The sequence below is a fragment of the Arachis ipaensis genome, chromosome B10, assembly GCF_059453495.1.
Source record: "Arachis ipaensis isolate K30076 ecotype BB chromosome B10, ASM5945349v1, whole genome shotgun sequence".
In the NCBI taxonomy this organism is placed as follows: Eukaryota; Viridiplantae; Streptophyta; class Magnoliopsida; order Fabales; family Fabaceae; genus Arachis; species Arachis ipaensis.
Window position 1 is genome coordinate 18,279,959 of NC_142435.1, and position 20,629 is coordinate 18,300,587.

At 40.7% G+C, this 20,629-nt stretch overlaps 1 long non-coding RNA gene across 1 annotated transcript; it reads left to right on the plus strand.

Annotated features, from left to right (window-relative positions):
• Positions 1-17,216: 17,216 nt before the first annotated feature.
• LOC148579304 (uncharacterized) lies at positions 17,217-19,948 on the plus strand. The gene is made up of 2 exons (XR_015907048.1): positions 17,217-17,874; positions 17,955-19,948. It is a non-coding gene; the product is annotated as an uncharacterized LOC148579304 (long non-coding RNA).
• The last annotated feature ends 681 nt before the right edge of the window (positions 19,949-20,629 follow it).

Sequence of the window (20,629 nt, forward strand, 5' to 3'; positions counted from 1 at the left end):
GCATTTTCACAAACACTTGGTGGGCATAAAACCAAAACATGAGAATTTGCAAAAGGAAATGGAAAACTATAACCAACTATTCACAATATCAACAATAAACAATCAAACAAGAATAAAGAAAGAATAAAGCATTAAATTCATCAAGCAAAACTTCAAGGAACTCAAAATTGCAAATATGAACAAAGTAACTTGAACCAAGAGGAAATAAAAGTAAAAGTGATGTAATTAAAGAGGAAATTGAGAGTACTTACAATTAAAGGAGCAAAATCCAAAATCAAAGCTCGCTATAAAATACTACAATGAACCCTAATTAAAAACCTAAGAGAGCTCTCCCTAATCTACACTACTTCTACTTCTACTACTATGGAAAATGTAAAAATAAAGTCCTAAATCCTAATGAAAGCTTGTCTTCATATGGCTTCATTTCCCCTTCATATAGCACTTAAAAAACCAGCTTCACCCTTCCAAAATTGGGCCAAAGGCCCCCAAAATCACGGATCACGTGTTTCATTAATGAATCCACGTGCAGGGACCTATGCGTACGCACAGGGTTGTGCGTAGGCACACTTGCTGATTTCTGTATCTGTGCGTGGGTACAGAGATGTGCGTGGGCACAGGTGCTAATTTTGACCCTTGTGCGTAGGCACAAAAAGTGTGCGTGGACACATTCTGAAATGCTTTTCTCCTTTGTTTTCTTCATGTTTTCTCCCTTTTTGCATGCTTTCTTCCACTTCTACCAAACCATTCTTGCCTCTAGGACCTGAAATCACTCAAAAACATATCACGACATCAAATGAAATAAAAGTGGGATTAAATTGCTTAATTTAAGCACAAAAATGCATGTTTTCATATTTAGGTTCAATTTAGGGATCAAACACAAAAGTATGCTATTTTGGTGAATAAGTGTGAGTTTATGTGATGAAATCCATTCAAATCAAGTCAAAATATCTCATCAAATATGGACTCATCAGTTATCTTTAACCTATAAGTCTGTGTGGAGATCCTTAGGCATTGTTTCAGCTCTTCGACTGGCCACACATGACTTATCTTACACTGCCGCCTTCTTGGGGCTAGTTTATACTTTTGGTGTCTAGCCACCAATAACTTTCATTTTCCATATGAAAATATGGGTCTGACTCGAATGGAGATCTCAGGGTTGACTGGACTTTCTCCTGACGGGGAGGATGCTTGTTGGGCAACTTCATGTCCTGAAGATGTCTTCAATATCAATTTTGACTTGACTTCTGTGTCAGGCTTTATTCAAAATAACATGGGCTCTGAAGGTGACCCTATTACCAACAGCGAACATATTTCCTTTCTATTCTTATGGCTTAACGCTTTTGTGTTTTGTCCAAAATCGATCCAAATTCAAAAAGAAATTTCTTGTTGTTAGCCATAATGCTTCACCACAAAAAATATATCAATCTTCTTTCTCTTATTTTGGGTTAACTAAACACTTTTCTTGGTGGCCAGTAAAATTCGACGAGATGAATCATCGATCAATCCTTTTGATCCTCTCTAGATTGTCAACTTATAGTTAAAATTTGTGCTCGAACCTTAATTGACTGCTCCTTCTGAACCCCCCAAAACTCTGCTCGAGGGTATTCGACTATCATCATTTTCATGGTCGAAACCAAATGGTATGTTTTCTATTGATATCTTTTGCCACTTTATTAAATAACTTTCAATATCAAAGACAATAATGATTGCTCGTACCATCATAACCCCTTGTCTTGTCGAAAGAGTATTGTGGGTTATCTCCATTCCCTTACTAGTCTCAAACTCAAAAATCAAGAAGTTCTTGGTAAAATGTGGTAAAAAATTTTGACTCCTTAAATCCTTCCAGTAGGACTACCTCATGAGTCGACTATAGCTCTTAAAAAGAAATTTGTCACCTACTCCCCACAGTTTCTGTCGAGGCAATTTGGTCTTGCACAAGCATTACCTTCTCCACTTTCACTCGTAGCTGGAGCTCAAATGATTCATTATGAAGTGTCGTATCTCAAGGAATTCGAACAAATTATGGACTTGAACCATCAAAGAGTGACTTTCCAGTACCAGAGATATGATATTAAATTATGCTTCCTTTCGACACCTAATTTTCATAAATGGTGGTCGAGCTATTACCACTCTCATTGTCCCTCATATGAGCAAGCGCTTTTTAACTTGGTTCTTTCTTCTGCACAGAATGTTGCTACGTCAAAGAAAACCAAATGTTAGTACATCAAAGAAATCATTGCCTTTGAAAAATATTATAAGATAAAATGGCATTTTAGAAACGTAAGGTACGTTTTCATCGAGGCTTTAGAGGTATGGGAAAAGAGAAAAGAGGCATATTTTCATAGCTGTCTCTATCGTTACTTTAAATTCTTATCTTAAGATACTTTTTGTTCAGAAAAAATATTTTATGAAAATATTTAAATTTTCTTCTTTTTTCAATGCCCTTTTTTGCCTTGCTAATCGACTACCTGATCCTCCTAAAGGAGCCTTAGGAGTGGATTATCAACTTCGAAAGAAGAATCCTCGTACCTTAGGCATAAATACAACTGACGCTTTCTATTATCCAGGCGTTAGGGATAAAATTCATGGTCGGATGAAGATTGCTGGATATCTTCCAAGTACCATATTTTCTTAAAACTTAGAAATATTATAGTCCTTACTCTTCATATACTTTCTTTATGTTTCAGCTGCTCAACCAACGACTCTAGTAGGCATTGATCCTGACTCTAAACTGGTCGAAGAAAACTGAGAGTCGGACAAAGAAGCCGCTCCTAAGAAAACAAAAACAAAAGGGGTCGAGATGGGGGGCGATTGAGTGAAACCACCTTACCTTCAAAAAAGCGTGGAGCCGTCGACATTCTCATGGTGGATAATCCTAAAAAGGTACAGAAATCTAATCCAACCGCTTCAATCAAGGTACTTTTTAATACTTTATCATCTATAATAGGGGACTTCTATCGTGTGTGTTTAATAATGCATTTTACCTTTCTTCCAATCAAAGTCTGTAAAGCGTATCTCTTAGTCCCAAACTAGACCACAAAGCCATTCTAAACCAGGCGTTGACATATCAAGTGTCGAAGCTAAGGTTATTCAACCTCCTTCAAAGGTGATTACCTTCCTTCCTTTCTTGAATCCAATTCAAACTTCACCGTTGACTGCTCACAAGTTCCAAGTCTTGGATGCTATGTAAGAGGACTCGATCCCTTTTGCCTTCGGGAGACCTGAAAACTACAATGTAGATGAGATCGTGCTGAAGATTGGAATAAATTCTATAACAAAAAATCCGTATACCTAACCATGAAGAACAATAACATTTGAAGAAATGTAGAGTATTGAATATTCGAGTGGAGTGAAATATCAGGTGGAGCATTTGGGTTGGGTCATTCCAATTTACTCACTCTAAAATTGGAGAATCACTATCTTTTCATCTATTTCATAGACTAAGCCAACAAAATTAACACACAAATCCAATATTTCTCAAATTCATTAGCTCTGTCAATGTAATTGCATTGTTTTTGAATTTCGCTGGTTCTATACTAGTGTAATAGGACTGTCAGCACATTTAAAAGTAAATTGTAATGTATTTATATTAGGAAAAATAGACAAAAGCACACACGAATTTTTATACGGTGCACAGATGCATACACCAATTTTTTAATGAGTCATTTATGCACACCAATATGAAATTTCGTTGTCATTTCTAACCTTTCGTCGCCTGAGTAATTTTTCCGACGGTGGTGGAAGTCAGATGGCATCTTATTGTGTGATGTGGTTGTTTTGAATCACACAGTGAAAAATAAAATCATTAAATTTGTTAAAATAAAATTATTCTCACTGTCACTCTTCCATTTTCATTTCTCACCTCCATCACCGCAACCACCACCCTCACACCTCCATTTCTAACTCCACGACCTTGACTGCATACCTCCTCTCTCCCATTCCTGTCTCTGGATCTGTTACTCCATTCTTCCATTTTTCTGGATATTGATGTCTTTCTTCTCTCAAACTTCTTTTTATTATGAAAAAAATTAAATGTTATTGTTATTGTTGGAATTAAAGAATATGATGGTACTAAGAGAGTTGTAGTGGCAAAGGTTGGAGATGACATAAGGATGGGATAAGTTGGAGTTGATAAATTGGGGGCTCGGGAGGATAGGTGACAACAGTGAGAGGTTGGGAGTTTGGGAGGGTGATGGTGCACGAATTATGAATCACGCTTTTCACAACTCGTACCACTAACCAGCAAGTGTACTGGGTCGTCCAAGTAATACCTTACGTGAGTAAGGGTCGAATCCCACGGAGATTGTTGGTTTGAAGCAATCTATGGTTATCTTGTAAATCTTAGTCAGGAAGTCAATTATGTTTATCAGTTGATCTGCAAATAAACAAGAGATCATAAATTAAAGGTTACTTGTTATGTAGTAATGGAGAATATGTTGGAGTTTTGGAGATGCTTTGTCTTCTGAATCTCTGCTTTCCTCTGTCTTCTGATTCACGCACGCACGTCCTCCTATGGCAAGCTGTGTGTAGGTGGATCACCGTTGTCAATGGCTACCATCCATCCTTCCAGTGAAAAGATTCCCAATGCGCTGTCACCGCACGGCTAATCATCTGCATGTTCTCAATCGTGCCGGAATAGGATCTGCTATCCTTTTGCGTCTGTCACTACGCCCAGCACTCGTGAGTTTGAGGTTCGTCACAGTCACTCAATCATTGAATCCTACTCGGAATACCACAGACAAGGTTTAGACTTTCCAGATTCTCATGAATGCCGCCATCAGTTCTAGCTTATACCACGAAGATTCTGATTAAGGAATCTAAGAGATACTCATTCAATCGGATATAGAACGGAGGTGGTTGTCAGGCACACGTTCATGGTTTGAGGAAGGTGATGAATGTCACGGATCATCACCTTCATCACAGTTAAGCGCGAATGAACATCTTAGATAGGAACAAGCGTGTTTGAATGAAAAACAGAAATACTTGCATTAATTCATCGAGACACAGCAGAGCTCCTTACCCCCAACAATGGGGTTTAAAGACTCATGCCGTCAGAGAATACAAGGTTCAGATCTAAAAATGTCATGAGGTACAAAATAAGTCTCTAAAAGTTGTTTAAATACTAAACTAGTAGCCTAGGTTTATAAAAAATGAGTAAACTATGATGGATGATGCAGAGATCCACTTCTGGGGCCCACTTGGTGTGTGCTGGGCTGAGACTTAAGTAATTCACGTGCAGAGGCCATTTGTGGAGTTGAACGCCAGTTTTTATGCCAGTTTGGGCGTTCAACTCCAGCTTTTGATCCTTTTCTGGCGCTGGACGCCAGAATTAGGCAGAGAACTGGCGTTGAATGCCAGTTTACGTCATCTATCCTTGTGCAAAGTATGAACTATTATATATTTCTGGAAAGCTCTGGATGTCTACTTTCCAACTCAATTGGAAGCATGCCATTTCGAGTTTTGTAGCTCCAGAAAATCCACTTTGAGTGCAGGGAGGTCAGAATCCAACAGCATCAGCAGTCCTTTTTCAGCCTGAATCAGATTTTTGCTCAGCTCCTTCAATTTCAGTCAGAAAAGTACCTGAAATTACAGAAAAATACACAACTCATAGTAAAGTCCAGAAATATGAATTTTTTCCTAAAACTAATGAAAATAGACTAAAAACTAACTAAAACATACTCAAAACTATATGAAATTAACCCCAAAAAGCGTATAAAATATCCGCTCATCACAACACCAAACTTAAACTGTTGCTTGTCCTCAAGCAACTAGATAAATAAAATAGAAGACTAATAGGTTGAGAAGCAATAATATCTCAGAGTTTTTGATTGAAGCTCAGGTTCTAATTAGATGAGCGGGACTAGTGGCTTTTTGCTTCTGAACAGTTTTGGCATCTCACTTTATCTATTGAAGCTCAGAGTGATTGGCATCTATAGGAACTTAGAATTCAGATAGTGTTATTAATTCTCTTAGTTCAGTGTGATGATTCTTGAACACAGCTTCTTTATGAGTCTTGGCCGTGGCCCTAAGCACTTTGTTTTCCAGTATTACCACCGGATACATAAATGCCACAGACACATAACTGGGTGAACCTTTTCAGATTGTGACTCAGCTTTGCTAAAGTCCCCAATTAGAGGTGTCCAGAGTTCTTAAGCACACTCTTCTTTTTGCTTTGGACATTGACTTTAACCGCTCAGTCTCAAGTTTTCACTTGACACCTTCACGCCACAAGCACATAGTTAGGGACAGCTTGGTTTAGCCGCTTAGGCCAGGATTTTATTCCTTCTTGGCCCTCCTATCCACTGATGCTCAAAGCCTTGGGATCCTTTTTATTACCCTTGCCTTTTGGTTTTAAGAGCTTTGGCTTTTTCTGCTTGCTTTTTCTCTCTTTTTTTTTTCTTTTTTTTTTCCTGCAAGCTTTGTTCTTTGCTGCTTTTTCTTGCTTCAAGAATCATTTTTATGATTTTTCAGATTATCAATAACATGTCTCATGTTCATCATTCTTTCAAGAGCCAACATATTTAACAGTCTTAACAACAAATTCAAAAGACATATGCACTGTTCAAGCATTCATTCAGAAGACAGAAAGCGTTGCCACCACATTTAACTAATTAGAATTTCTCTTATTAAAACTCGAAATTTTATTGCTTCTTATTCAAAAGATCTACTACTTTATTCATGTTTGCTGATGATGAGAAAAATAAACTATAGCTTAATTGGAGATAAAATCAAAATAGATACTAATTACTACTATATGACTCCTAAGGTAAACTTCTATAAGGACACTGTCACAGAGTTAAGGCAGAAATCGGAAATTAACAACCTTTATTCTGGGGGAACGGGGGTTCCTCTGATCCTTGGGGTGCTTGGTCCTACAAAAGAAGACTTTTGGCGCTTCAATTCCCTTAAGTCACGCCCTTGCTCCTCTTGTTCTTTAAACATATAGGTCAGCATTTGACTGTGTTCCTTCTGTTCTTTTATTATTTGCTCCATAGCTTCCCGTATCTTGGTAACAGACGTCTCAAGATACTCCCAGTATTCAGATTGAGGGATCTCTGGGAGGAATTCCTGTGCTCTCTTCTTGATGGGATCCTCCTGTGCTTGTTGTTTTTCCATTGATGCTTTGGTGATTGGCTTTTCAATTAGGATATACTCAGTTATTCCCATCCTTACTCCAGCGTCCTTGCAGAGCAGAGAAATCACGTTTGGATAAGCCAACCTGGCCTCTTTTGAATTTTTGTTAGCAATTTTGTAGAGTTCAGTTGAAATCAGCTGATGAACCTCCACTTCCTTTCCCATCATGATGCAATGGATCATCACTGCTCTTTTAACTGTGACTTCAGAACGGTTGCTAGTAGGCAACAGAGAACGCCCAATGAAGTCCAGCCATCCTCTGGCGACTGGTTTGAGATCCTCTCTCTTGAGTTGATTTGGGACACCCTTTGTGTTGGTGGTCCACCTGGCTCCAGGGATACATATGTCCTCTAGAATCTTATCCAAGTCAATGTCTGCTCTCATCATCCTCCTGTTGAAGGAGTCTGGATCATCCTTTAGCTGAGGTAGCTTTAAGATCTCTCTGATCTTGTCAGGGGTGGTATGAACAATCTTCCCTCTGACCATGGTCCGAAATTCATAGAAGGCAGTTCCAGATAGTTTTTGCTTGTCAGTCTGCCACATATTAGCATAGAACTCCTGGACCATGTTCCTTCCTACTTTCGTTTCAGGATTAGCTAGGACTTCCCAGTTCCTGATTCGAATTTGCTCCTGGATCTCCGGATATTCATCTTCTTTCAGATCGAATCTAACTTCCGGGATCACTGATCTCAGACCCATTACTTTAAGATAATGGTCTGAATGTTCTTTAGATAAGAACTTCCCTTGATTCTAAAGTGGTTTTGGAACGCTCTCTTTCTTGCCTCTTGGAGTGTGTTGTTTTCCTTTAGGAGCCATGATCTTAGTGATCTCGGATAAACACACCAAACTTAGAGGTTTGCTTGTCCTTAAGCAAAAGAAAAGAAAGGAGATGGATAGAAGGAGAGCTAGGTGCAATTGTTGATGGAGGAGGAGGGAGGCCGAACCCAAATTTAAAGGGATGGGGGGGTGGGTTTTCGAAAAATTGGAAAAGATAAGATAAAAAGATTGAGTTGAAAAAGATAAGATAGAAGATATAGTTTAATTTTGAAAAGATATGATAGATTTTTGAAAAAGATATCTGAATTTTGAAAAAGATAATATGGAGATTTGAAAAAGATATGGATTAGTTGAAAAGATTTTTGAGTGAAAAAGATAGATTTGTTTTCAGAAAAGTTTTGAAAAGAGTTTGGATTGAATTTGGAAAGAGGGATTTTTAGAAATTAAGGATTTTAGAAATCAGGGTTCTTAACATGTTCATGTAAAAATCATGCATTGAAACATAAAATTTGAAATTAAAATGGAAATACGTGTGGAAAAATGAATTTGGCTCCTCCCTGCTGTCCTGGCGTTTGAACGCCCAAACACTGCCTGTTTTGGGCGTTCAGCGCCCAAATGCTGCTCTCCTGGGCGTTCAACGCCCAAATGCTGCTCTCCTGGGCGTTCAACGCCCAGCTGCTGCCATTACTGGCGTTCAACGCCCAGTGGGTGCCCCTTTCTGGCGTTGAACGCCCAGATTGCTACCATTATTGGCGTTCAATGCCCAGTGGATGCCCATTTTGGGCGTTGAACGCCCAAAATATACTTTTACTGGCGTTTTCTTGCCAGTGAGCTCTTTTTCTCTGTTTTGTGTGCCGAGGTCTTCTGTAAATGATTATTTACCTTGTTGCCAAAACAAATAAGAATAAAAATAGAAATAGGGCAAAATGCTTAGAGGATTGTTGCCCCATGGCTGGGTTGCCTCCCAGCAAGCGCTTCTTTATTGTCTTTAGCTGGACCTTGCTGAGCTTTTAATCTAGCTTCAGCCTTGAGCATTCTTGCTCAATGTTGCCTTCAAGATAATGCTTGATTCTCTGTCCATTGACAATGAACTTCTTATCAGAATCAATATCTTGAAGCTCCACATAACCATATGGTGATACACTTGTAATCACGTATGGTCCCCTCCACCGGGATTTCAGTTTCCCGGGAAATAGCCTGAGTCTAGAGTTAAACAACAGGACCTTCTGTCCTGGTTCAAAGATTCTAGATGACAGCTTTCTGTCATGCCATTTTTTTTATTTTTCTTTATAAAGCTTGGCATTTTCGAAAGCTGTGAATCTGAATTCCTCTAGCTCATTTAGCTGGAGCAATCGTTTTTCTCCTGCTAATTTGGCATCAAAGTTTAGGAATCTGGTTGCCCAGTAGGCTTTATGTTCCAGTTCCACGGGCAGGTGACATGCCTTACCATACACGAGTTGGTATGGAGAGGTCCCTATAGGGGTCTTGAATGCTGTTCTGTAAGCCCACAGAGCATCATCCAAGCTCCGTGCCCAATCCTTTCTACGGGTATTTACTGTCCGTTCCAGGATTCTCTTTAATTCTCTGTTAGAGACTTCAGCTGGCCCATTGGTTTGTGGATGATATGGAGTGGCCACCTTGTGGCGAATTCCATACCGAACCATGGCAGAGTAAAGCTGTTTATTGCAGAAGTGAGTGCCCCCATCACTGATTAGTATTCTAGGGACACCAAACCTGCTAAAGATATGTTTCTGGAGGAACTTCAGCACTGTTTTAGTATCATTGGTAGGTGTGGCAATAGCTTCAACCCATTTTGATACATAGTCAACTGCCACCAGAATATAAGTGTTTGAGTATGATGGTGGGAAAGGTCCCATGAAGTCAATTCCCCATACGTCAAACAACTCAATTTCCAATATTCCTTGTTGAGGCATGGCGTAACCATGAGGCAGATTACCAGCTCTTTGGCAACTGTCACAATTGCATACAAACTCTCGGGAATCTTTATAGAGTGTGGGCCAATAGAAGCCACATTGGAGGACCTTGGTGGCTGTTCGCTCACCTCCGAAATGGCCTCCATATTGAGATCCGTGGCAATGCCACAGGATCCTCTGTGCTTCTTCTCTAGGCACACACCTACGGATAATTCCGTCTGCACATCTCTTAAAGAGATAAGGTTCATCCCACAAGTAGTACTTTGCATCAGTAATCAATTTCTTCTTTTGTATCCTGTTGTACTCCTTGGGTATGAACCTTGCAGCTTTATAGTTTGCAATATTGGCAAACCATGGTGCTTCTTGAATGGCGAATAAATGCTCATCAGGAAACGTCTCAGAGATCTCAAGAAAGGGGAGGGACGTCCCTTCCACTGGCTCTATCCGGGACAGATGATCAGCCACTTGGTTCTCTGTCCCTTTTCTGTCTCTTATTTCTATATCAAACTCTTGCAGAAGCAATACCCATCTGATGAGCCTGGGTTTTGAATCCTGCTTTGTGAGTAGATATTTAAGAGCAGCATGGTCAGTATACACAATCACTTTTGATCCTACTAAGTATGATCTGAACTTGTCAATGGCGTAAACCACTGCAAGTAATTCTTTTTCTGTGGTTGTGTAATTTTTCTGAGCATCATTTAGAATGCGACTGGCATAATAAATGACATGCAGAAGCTTGTCGTGCCTTTGTCCCAATACTGCACCAATGGCATGATCACTGGCATCACACATTAGCTCAAATGGTAATGTCCAGTCTGGTGCAGAGATGACTGGTGCTGTGACCAGCTTAGCTTTCAGCATTTCAAACGCCTGCAGGCACTTTGTGTCAAACACAAATGGTGTGTCAGCAGCTAGCAGATTGCTTAGAGGTTTTGCGATTTTTGAAAAATCCTTTATAAACCTCCTATAGAATCCTGCATGCCCCAGAAAGCTTCTGATTGCCTTAACATTGGCAGGTGGTGGTAATTTTTCAATTACCTCTATTTTTGCTTGATCTACCTCTATTCCCTTGTTTGATATTTTATGCCCAAGAACAATTCCTTCAGTCACCATGAAGTGACATTTTTCCCAGTTTAAAACTAGGTTGGTCTCTTGGCATCTTTTCAGAACAAGTTTAAGGTGATCAAGACAGGAGCTGAATGAGTCTCCATATACTGAGAAGTCATCCATGAAGACTTCCAGAAATTTTTCCACCATATTAGAGAAAATAGAGAGCATGCATCTCTGGAAGGTTGCAGGCGCATTACATAGCCCAAATGGCATCCTTCTATAAGCAAACACTCCAGATGGACATGTGAATGCTGTTTTCTCTTGATCCTGGGGATCTACTGCAATCTGGTTATAGCCTGAGTAGCCATCCAAAAAGCAGTAATAATCATGACCTGCTAGTCTTTCTAGCATCTGGTCTATGAATGGCAAAGGAAAATGATCCTTTCTGGTGGCTGTATTGAGCCTTCTGTAGTCAATACACATGCGCCACCCCGTAACTGTTCTTGTAGGAACCAGTTCATTTTTTTCATTATGAATCACTGTCATGCCTCCCTTTTTTGGGACGACTTGAACAGGGCTCACCCAGGGGCTATCAGAAATAGGATAAATAATCCCAGCCTCCAGTAATTTGGTGACCTCTTTCTGCACCACTTCTTTCATGGCTGGATTTAGCCGCCTCTGTGGTTGGACCACTGGTTTGGCATTATCCTCCAATAAGATTTTGTGCATGCATCTAGCTGGGCTTATGCCCTTAAGGTCACCTATGGACCACCCAAGAGCTGTCTTGTGTGTCCTTAGCACTTGAATAAGTGCTTCCTCTTCCTGTGAATTTAAAGCAGAGCTTATGATCACTGGAAAAGTGTCATCTTCTCCCAGAAATGCATATTTCAAGGATGGTGGTAATGGCTTGAGCTCGGGTTTAGGAGGTTTTTCCTCTTTCAGAAGAAAGTTCAGAGGCTCTTTCATGTCCCCTGAATCCTCCAAATCAGGCTGAACATCTTTAAAGATGTCTTCCAACTCTGATTCGAGACTCTCAGCCATGTTGATCTCTTCTACCAAAGAGTCAATAAGATCAACTTTCATGCAGTCTGTTGATGTGTCTGGATGCTGCATGGCTTTGACAGCGTTCAACTTGAACTCATCATCGTTGACTCTCAGGGTTATTTCCCCCTGTTGGACGTCAATGAGGGATCGTCCAGTTGCTAGGAAGGGTCTTCCTAGAATGAGAGTAGTACTCTTGTGCTCCTCCATTTCCAGCACAACAAAGTCAGTGGGAAAGGCGAATGGCCCAACTCTGACAATCATGTCCTCAATCACGCCTGATGGGTATTTAGTGGAACCATCAGCAAGTTGGAGACATATCCGGGTTGGTTTAACTTCTTCAGTTAAGCCAAGCTTCCTGATAGTGGATGCAGGTATTAGATTGATGCTTGCCCCAAGATCGCATAAAGCTGTCTTGGTGCAATTACCTTCTAATATGCATGGTATCAGAAAACTCCCAGGGTCTTTAAGCTTTTCAGGAAAGCTTTTCAGAATGACTGCACTGCATTTTTCAGTGAGGAGAACTCTTTCTGTTTTTCTCCAATCCTTCTTATGACTCAAGATCTCTTTCATGAACTTGGCATAAGAAGGTATTTGCTCAAGTGCTTCTGCAAATGGAATCTTTATTTCAAGAGTCCTGAGATAATCTGCAAAGCGAGCAAATTGCTTATCCTGCTCCTCTTTCCGGAGTTTTTGAGGATAAGGTATCTTGGCTTTATATTCTTCAACCTTAGTTGCTGCAGGTTTATTGCCTACAGGAGTGGTTGAAGAAGCCTTTTTAGAGGGGTTGTTATCAGCATTTGTGTGTGTCTGATCCCTCACTAGCACTTGAGTGCCAGAGTTAGAAGCTGGAGTGAAACTGGACGCCAGCTCCTTGTCTGCTCCTGGCGTCTGAACGCCAGAACTGTGCCCATTTTGGGCGTTCAGCGCCAGATCCTGCCCATTTTGGGCGTTCAACGCCAGATCCTTGCCCATTTCTGGCGTTGAACGCCAGTCCTGCTGTATTTCTGGCATTGAACGCCAGTTTTGGCCATGGTCTGGGCATTCAGCGCCAGCCTTCCACCAATTTTCTGGCGTTTTAGCGCCAGAATTATTTTTCCCTGGGCTCTTATTGTCCTCAGGTGAATTTTGGGTGGTTTGCTCATTTCTTAGCTTTTTGCTGCCTTGAGGTGGGGTATTTAATGTTTTCCCACTTCTTAGTTGAACTGCTTGGCATTCTTCTGCTATTTGCCTTGACAGCTGCTGCTTTGTTTGCTTGAACTGTTCGTCCATATGTATATTAGCCATCCTTGTCTCTTGTAATCTTTCTTTGAATTCGGCTAACTGCTTTGTTAGAAAGTCCAATTGCTGATTGAATTCAGCAGCTTGTTTTACAGGGCTGAGTTCAGCAGTTACTGTTTTAACATCTTCATTCATGGAAGGGTTGCTGCTTAAGTACAGATGCTGATTCCTGGCAACTGTATCAATGAGCTCTTGAGCCTCTTCAATTGTCTTTCTCATGTGGATAGATCCACCAGCTGAGTAATCTAGAGACATCTGGGCTCCTTCTGCAAGCCCATAATAGAAGATGTCTAACTGAACCCACTCTGAAAACATTTCAGAGGGGCATTTTCGTAGCATCTCTCTGTATCTCTCCTAGGCATTATAGAGAGATTCATTATCTCCTTGTTTAAAGCCTTGGATGTCCAGCCTTAGCTGTGTCATCTTTTTTGGAGGGAAATATTGATTCAGGAATTTTTCTGTCAGCTGTTTCCATGTCCTTATGCTGGCCTTGGGTTGGTTATTCAACCACCTCTTAGCTTGATCTTTTACAGCAAATGGAAACAGTAATAGTCTGTAGACGTCCTGATCTATTTCTTTATCATGTACTGTGTCAGCAATTTGTAAAAACTGTGCCAGAAACTCTGTAGGTTCTTCCTGTGGAAGACCGGAATACTGGCAACTTTGCTGCACCATGATAATGAGCTGAGGATTCAACTCAAAGCTACTGACTCCAATGGAGGGTATGCTGATACTACTCCCATATGAAGCAGTAGAGGGGTTAGAATATGACCCCAGAGTCCTCCAGGACTGTTCATTTCCGCTTAAGTCCATGATGGAGAAAAGGAGATGATGTAAAATAGAAAAAATATTTTTATTTATTTATTTATATATTTATTTCGAAAATGAAATAAATTGAAATAAAATAAATAAAAATTGAGTAAAGATTTTCAAAAAACTGAGGAGAGAGAAAGTGGTTAGGAAGTTTTGAAAAGGATATGATGATTTTGAAAACAAGTTTTAAATTTTGAAATAAAAAAAATCTGAATTTTAAAGGAAATTTTCGAAAGATTGCTTAAAATTGGAGAGAAAAAAATATTTTTGAATTTAAAGAGGAGAGAGAAAAATAATAAGATAGCACAAGATTTAAAATTTTTAGATCTAATGCTCCTTGTTTTCAAAAATTTTTAAGGGAAAAACACTAAGGAACACCAAACTTAAAAATTTTAAGATCAAGACACAAGGAAAACTCAAGAACACTTTGAAGACTCACAAGAACACAAGAACATGAAGGAAGAACACCAAACTTAAAATTTTTTAGAAAACCAAAATAAATTTTCGAAAAATTTTTTTTTTTTGAAAAATCAACAAGAAAACACCAAACTTAAAGTTTGGCACAAATTTTAATAGAGAAAATATAATTTATGAAAAAGGTTTTAAAAAGAGTGTACCAAACTGCCACGGGCTTAGACTAACGTTCTAGCCAATTGGGCAGTAAATGTAACACTTGTTTTAAAGAAGGATATTTTTAACCAAGAACAATAATAAGAGACTCTAAACCAAAAAAAGGAAAAATTTTCCTAATCTAAGCAACAAAATAATCCGTCAGTTGTTCAAACACGAACAATCCCCGGCAACGGCGCCAAAAACTTGGTGCACGAATTATGAATCACGCTTTTCACAACTCGTACCACTAACCAGCAAGTGCACTGGGTCGTCCAAGTAATACCTTACGTGAGTAAGGGTCGAATCCCACGGAGATTGTTGGTTTGAAGCAATCTATGGTTATCTTGTAAATCTTAGTCAGGAAGTCAATTATGTTTATCAGTTGATTTGCAAATAAACAAGAGAGCATAAATTAAAGGTTACTTGTTATGTAGTAATGGAGAATATGTTGGAGTTTTGGAGATGCTTTGTCTTCTGAATCTCTGCTTTCCTCTGTCTTCTGATTCACGCACGCACGTCCTCCTATGGCAAGCTGTGTGTAGGTGGATCACCGTTGTCAATGGCTACCATCCATCCTTCCAGTGAAAAGATTCCCAATGCGCTGTCACTGCACGGCTAATCATCTGCATGTTCTCAATCGTGCCGGAATAGGATCTGCTATCCTTTTGCGTTTGTCACTACGCCCAGCACTCGTGAGTTTGAGGTTCGTCACAGTCACTCAATCATTGAATCCTACTCGGAATACCACAGACAAGGTTTAGACTTTCCGGATTCTCATGAATGCCGCCATCAGTTCTAGCTTATACCACGAAGATTCTGATTAAGGAATCTAAGAGATACTCATTCAATCGGATATAGAACGGAGGTGGTTGTCAGGCACACGTTCATGGTTTGAGAAAGGTGATGAATGTCACAGATCATCACCTTCATCACAGTTAAGCGCGAATGAACATCTTAGATAGGAACAAGCGTGTTTGAATGGAAAACAGAAATACTTGCATTAATTCATCGAGACACAGCAGAGCTCCTCACCCCCAACAATGGGGTTTAGAGACTCATGCCGTCAGAGAATACAAGGTTCAGATCTAAAAATGTCATGAGGTACAAAATAAGTCTCTAAAAGTTGTTTAAATACTAAACTAGTAGCCTAGATTTACAAAAAATGAGTAAACTATGATGGATGATGCAGAGATCCACTTCTGGGGCCCACTTGGTGTGTGCTGGGCTGAGACTTAAGTAATTCACGTGCAGAGGCCATTTGTGGAGTTGAACGCCAATTTTTATGCCAGTTTGGGCGTTCAACTCCAGCTTTTGATCCTTTTCTGGCGCTGGACGCCAGAATTGGGCAGAGAACTGGCGTTAAACGCCAGTTTACGTCATCTATCCTTATGCAAAGTATGGACTATTATATATTGCTGGAAAGCCCTGAATGTCTACTTTCCAACGCAATTAGAAGCATGCCATTTCGAGTCCTGTAGCTCCATAAAATCCACTTTGAGTGCAGGGAGGTCAGAATCCAACAGCATCAGCAGTCCTTTTTCAGCCTGAATCAGATTTTTGCTCAGCTCCTTCAATTTCAGTCAGAAAAGTACCTGAAATTACAGAAAAATACACAACTCATAGTAAAGTCCAGAAATATGAATTTTTTCCTAAAACTAATGAAAATAGACTAAAAACTAACTAAAACATACTCAAAACTATATGAAATTAACCCCAAAAAGCGTATAAAATATCCGCTCATCAGGTGACATGGCTGGGGTGACAGTGGAAGGGCTGGGGGTTGGATTTTGAGGTGGTAGCTGTGAAAGGTGGTGTTGATGCCATGGTGTTGGATGTTTGTTCGAGAATGATGCTGTGCTGGTGGCGACAGTGGCAGCAGCGAAAAGGTGAGGATAAGACTAAAAATGGAGGAGTGGTAGTGAGAATAATTTTATTTTAACAAATTTAATATTTTTTTTGTGTCATCTAAAACGAACACATCACACAATAACGTGCCACCTGACCTTCACCACCGCCGGAAAAATTAATCAGGCGGCGGAAGGTTAGAAATGACAATGGAGTTTCATATTGGTGTGTATAAATGACTCATTAAAAAATTAAAATATACATCTGTCCACTGTATAAAAATTCGTGTGTACATATATACACATAAATAATAATTGTTTAATTAAAAAAACATTCTTTATCATCATGTTATTTTGTGTTAGCTAGATAATTTTATCTTAAACAAATGAATTTTATAGTTTTATAATATTCAAAGGAAAAAATACAATACTTCATAATATGGCTCAAGAATTTGGTTATGGAATAGATGGTGGTGTTTTGGCTGGAAATGGGGGTACTTTGTGTATTTACCCTTAGGTGGACATGTCAGATGCAAGCTCAACACGCAGGGGGCGTGTTACCGACAGCACGTGGGGGTGTGCTAACGTGGCAAAGTGGTTGGCTCACTAAGGTAGCACGTGGGGGCGTGCTGACACGTGGCAAAGCGTGATTGGCTGAGGCAGACAGCACGTGGGGGTGTGTTAAATGCTCTCCTCTATATAAGGCAGAGCTCGATACTATTTTCATTCTGAATAAGAGTGTGTTTTGAGTATTCTTTGAGTGTGTTGTTAGTGTAATAGAGGGCACCGCAAACTTGGTGGTGTATCGCAACGGTGAGATAATACGTAATACTCATGAGGGAGTGAGATTTGTATGCCAGAATCCATTTTCGTTTGTGGTTGCATGCACCATGACGTTAATGGAGCTGCAGAACGATCTCTGTCAAAACATAGAGAACAGTACGTTAATGAGAGTGAGCAGAATTCTGTACCGGAATCCGGTTGTAGTTTTTGGTGGTCTAATACAGTTTGATACCATGTCGATCACTGACGAAATGAGTATGCAGAATATGTTTCAAATTCACCGGCAGACTCAGATGCGACAGCCACAGATTGAGCTGTACGTTGAGTTTGAAACCGTAGAGGCAGTAGGGATTCAAAATGATTTAGATATAGAGGATGATAGAACTACAGTGTATGAAGTAATAAATAGTGATAGCGAAGAGGACTTCGAAGCCACTTATGAAGCCGGCGACGAAGACGAGGATGGTGATGTGGGAGTTGAGGCAGCAGCGGAGAATGTAGTGATTTATCCCTCGAGCAGTCAACCGATGTACGTTCCCCTTTTATGCGTGAGTTAGATCTCAACGCCATGCATGCCCCGGAGTTTCTGGAATATGCAAACATAGGTACGTGATGACTAAATAATAAGTTTTTGTTAATTTATGCTTTGGATTGATCAATGAACGATGATTTCAGCTTTCTGTAGGCGTTGCTGTTCATGAGGACGGAGAGTTCCGGATTGGAATGGAATACAGTTCTAGAAAGTCAGTCGTCGCAGCAATTAGAAGTTACACTATATCTAGAGGAGTTGACTATGATGTGTATGAGTCTGAGCCATAGACGTTCTATGAAAAATGCAAGATGTACGGCGTGGGTGCGACTGGCTTATCCGAGCCAACTTTATACGAAAAAAAGGTTGTTGGGAGATACGCAGATACAATGATAGGCACACGTGCACAATCGGAACGATTTCACAAGATCATTCCAAGTTGGACTCGGATACAGTTGCTGAGGCTATAAGGCCGTTGGTCGAGACTGACTCGTCCATCAAGGTGAAATCTATAATAGCGGAAGTCCAGTCAAGGTTCAACTATACCATCAGTCACCGAAAGGCTTGGTTGGCAAAGCAGAAGTCCATAGCCAAAGTTTTCGGTGGTTTTGAGGATTCTTACCAAGCCTTGCCATGGTGGCTCTCGGTCATGGTTCAGAAGATGCCTGGTTCAGTTGTCCAAATAGAAACACGACCACTGTACAACGGGAATGAGGAGGCGCATGGTGTAAAAATACTTTATCGCGTATTTTGGAGTTTCAATCCATGCATTAGGGCATTCAGGCTTTGCAAGCCCCTAGTTCAGGTTGACGGCACACTCCTATACGGGAAAAACAAAGGTACACTTCTAGTCGTTGTTGCACAAGATGGGAACCAGAACATTGTGCCTATCACTTTTGCCTTGGTGGAAGGGGACACATCTGATGTGTGGCACTTCTTTCTCAGAAATCTGCGAATGCATGTTGTTAGAAAAGACAGTGTGGGTATGATCTCAGACCAGCATGAGTCAATCTAGGCGGCAGTAAATCGTTCTAGAGGTGACCGGCAACCTCCAAGAGCATGGTGGATGTTTTGTATAAGGCACATCGACAGCAACTTCCCAAGGGCATTCAAAGTCCCTCACTTGCAAAAGCTTGTTGTCAACATAGGGTATTCAAGAACGGTAGAAGAGTACAACATCAACTATAAGAGGTTGGAAGAGCGACGCGAGGCATATGCCAGGTGGTGCGATGCCATTGGACTCAGACATTGGATATTGGCATTCGACGAGGGACATCGATGGGGCCATATGACGACGAACCTTGTCGAATGCATTAACTCAGTGTTGAAGGGTGTCCGTAATCTACCTGTGTTGGCACTGGTCGGAGCAACATATTATCGGTTAAATGAACTTTTTATGCGGAAGAGTGTCGAGACTCACGAACACAAGTGTGCTGGATTTACTTACTCCGTATTTGCACAATAGCCGATAGAAGCAAATATGCAACAGGCTGGGAATATAGTTCTGCACCGCTTTGATAGACGAAATGAGGTATTTGAGTTGCGCAAAATGACTAGCGGAAAGGTGGTAGTTGTTGATCTTGCGCGACGGACGTGTGACTGTGGCACTTTCAGGTTGAACGACTATCATGTCGCCATGTTATTGCTTGTTGTGCTAACCAGCGTCTCGATTGGCAGTTGTATGTGCATGATGTGTACAAGATGACAGAGGTTTGTAAGGTATATAGATTTGAGTTCACACCATTAGGTGATCCCGAGATATGGCCTGCTTATGAGGGACCCACATTGGTCGTTAATCCCGCCTTGAGGCAAACGTCGAAAGGTCGGCCCAAATTGACTCGATACTTGAATGAAATGGACTCACGCGACATGCGTGGTCCTCGGATATGCCGTCTCTGTGGTGCTCAGGGTCATAGTCGGAGTCGATGTCTTCAGCGTGCTGGACCGAGTGGTGCGGGTGAAGATGATGGTTCGTAGGTCTTTGTTTGTCTTTGTGTTTGCCAGTGAATGATATTTAATATCGTCGTGTTTGTATTTTTAAATTTGCATTTTGTCAGTTGATGCTTTTGATATTAGTCGTGTTTGTATTTTTCAATTTGAGTCTATCCGTTGATGTTTAATGTCAGGTTAATATTATCATTAACTTTTTTGTGAAGTAAATATACAAAAAATTAACTACGAATTACATTAACTTAATTCTTAAAATTAAATCTAAAAATCCTAAACCCAAGCTCACTTCTTTCGAACCAACCAGTTCAGTCTCTTACCCATCATGCCTTGACCAAACCGCAACAGAATATACCTATCAGGTGGATTTCGCTCCGTCTGTAGGTCATACGGGTGACCTCAAACTGAGTCATCCACACCCGGAGCGGCCGACCCACCTGCCTCTGCTGGAGCAGATGCACCGAGATTGAACTCGTCAACAACTGTGTATGCCCACTGACGCTGGATAAAACCATTATCACATGATGCACCCCCTGATGTGTGGTCGGAAGCAGGACCCCGCATACCATGGGCCATATCTACTGATCCCCTATGTGGGTCAGTCGACACTGACGGTGAAGGCATAACACTAAAATCTGACCAGCCACCCAAACCAGCGTTGGTCCAATGCTGTTGTTGCTGATCTCCGTGTCCGTCGATGGAAAAGTCAAACCAATCATGACCTGCAGGAATGGTAAGTATGGGCTGATGAAGCTGGCCGGACTGACCCTAGTGACTGTGTTGAGAGTGTTGAGAGTGGTGGCTGTCCTGAGAGTGGTGATTGTGCTGATAGTGCTGAGAGTGGTGGCTGTGCTGAGAGTGGTGACTGCCCTGAGAGTGGTGGC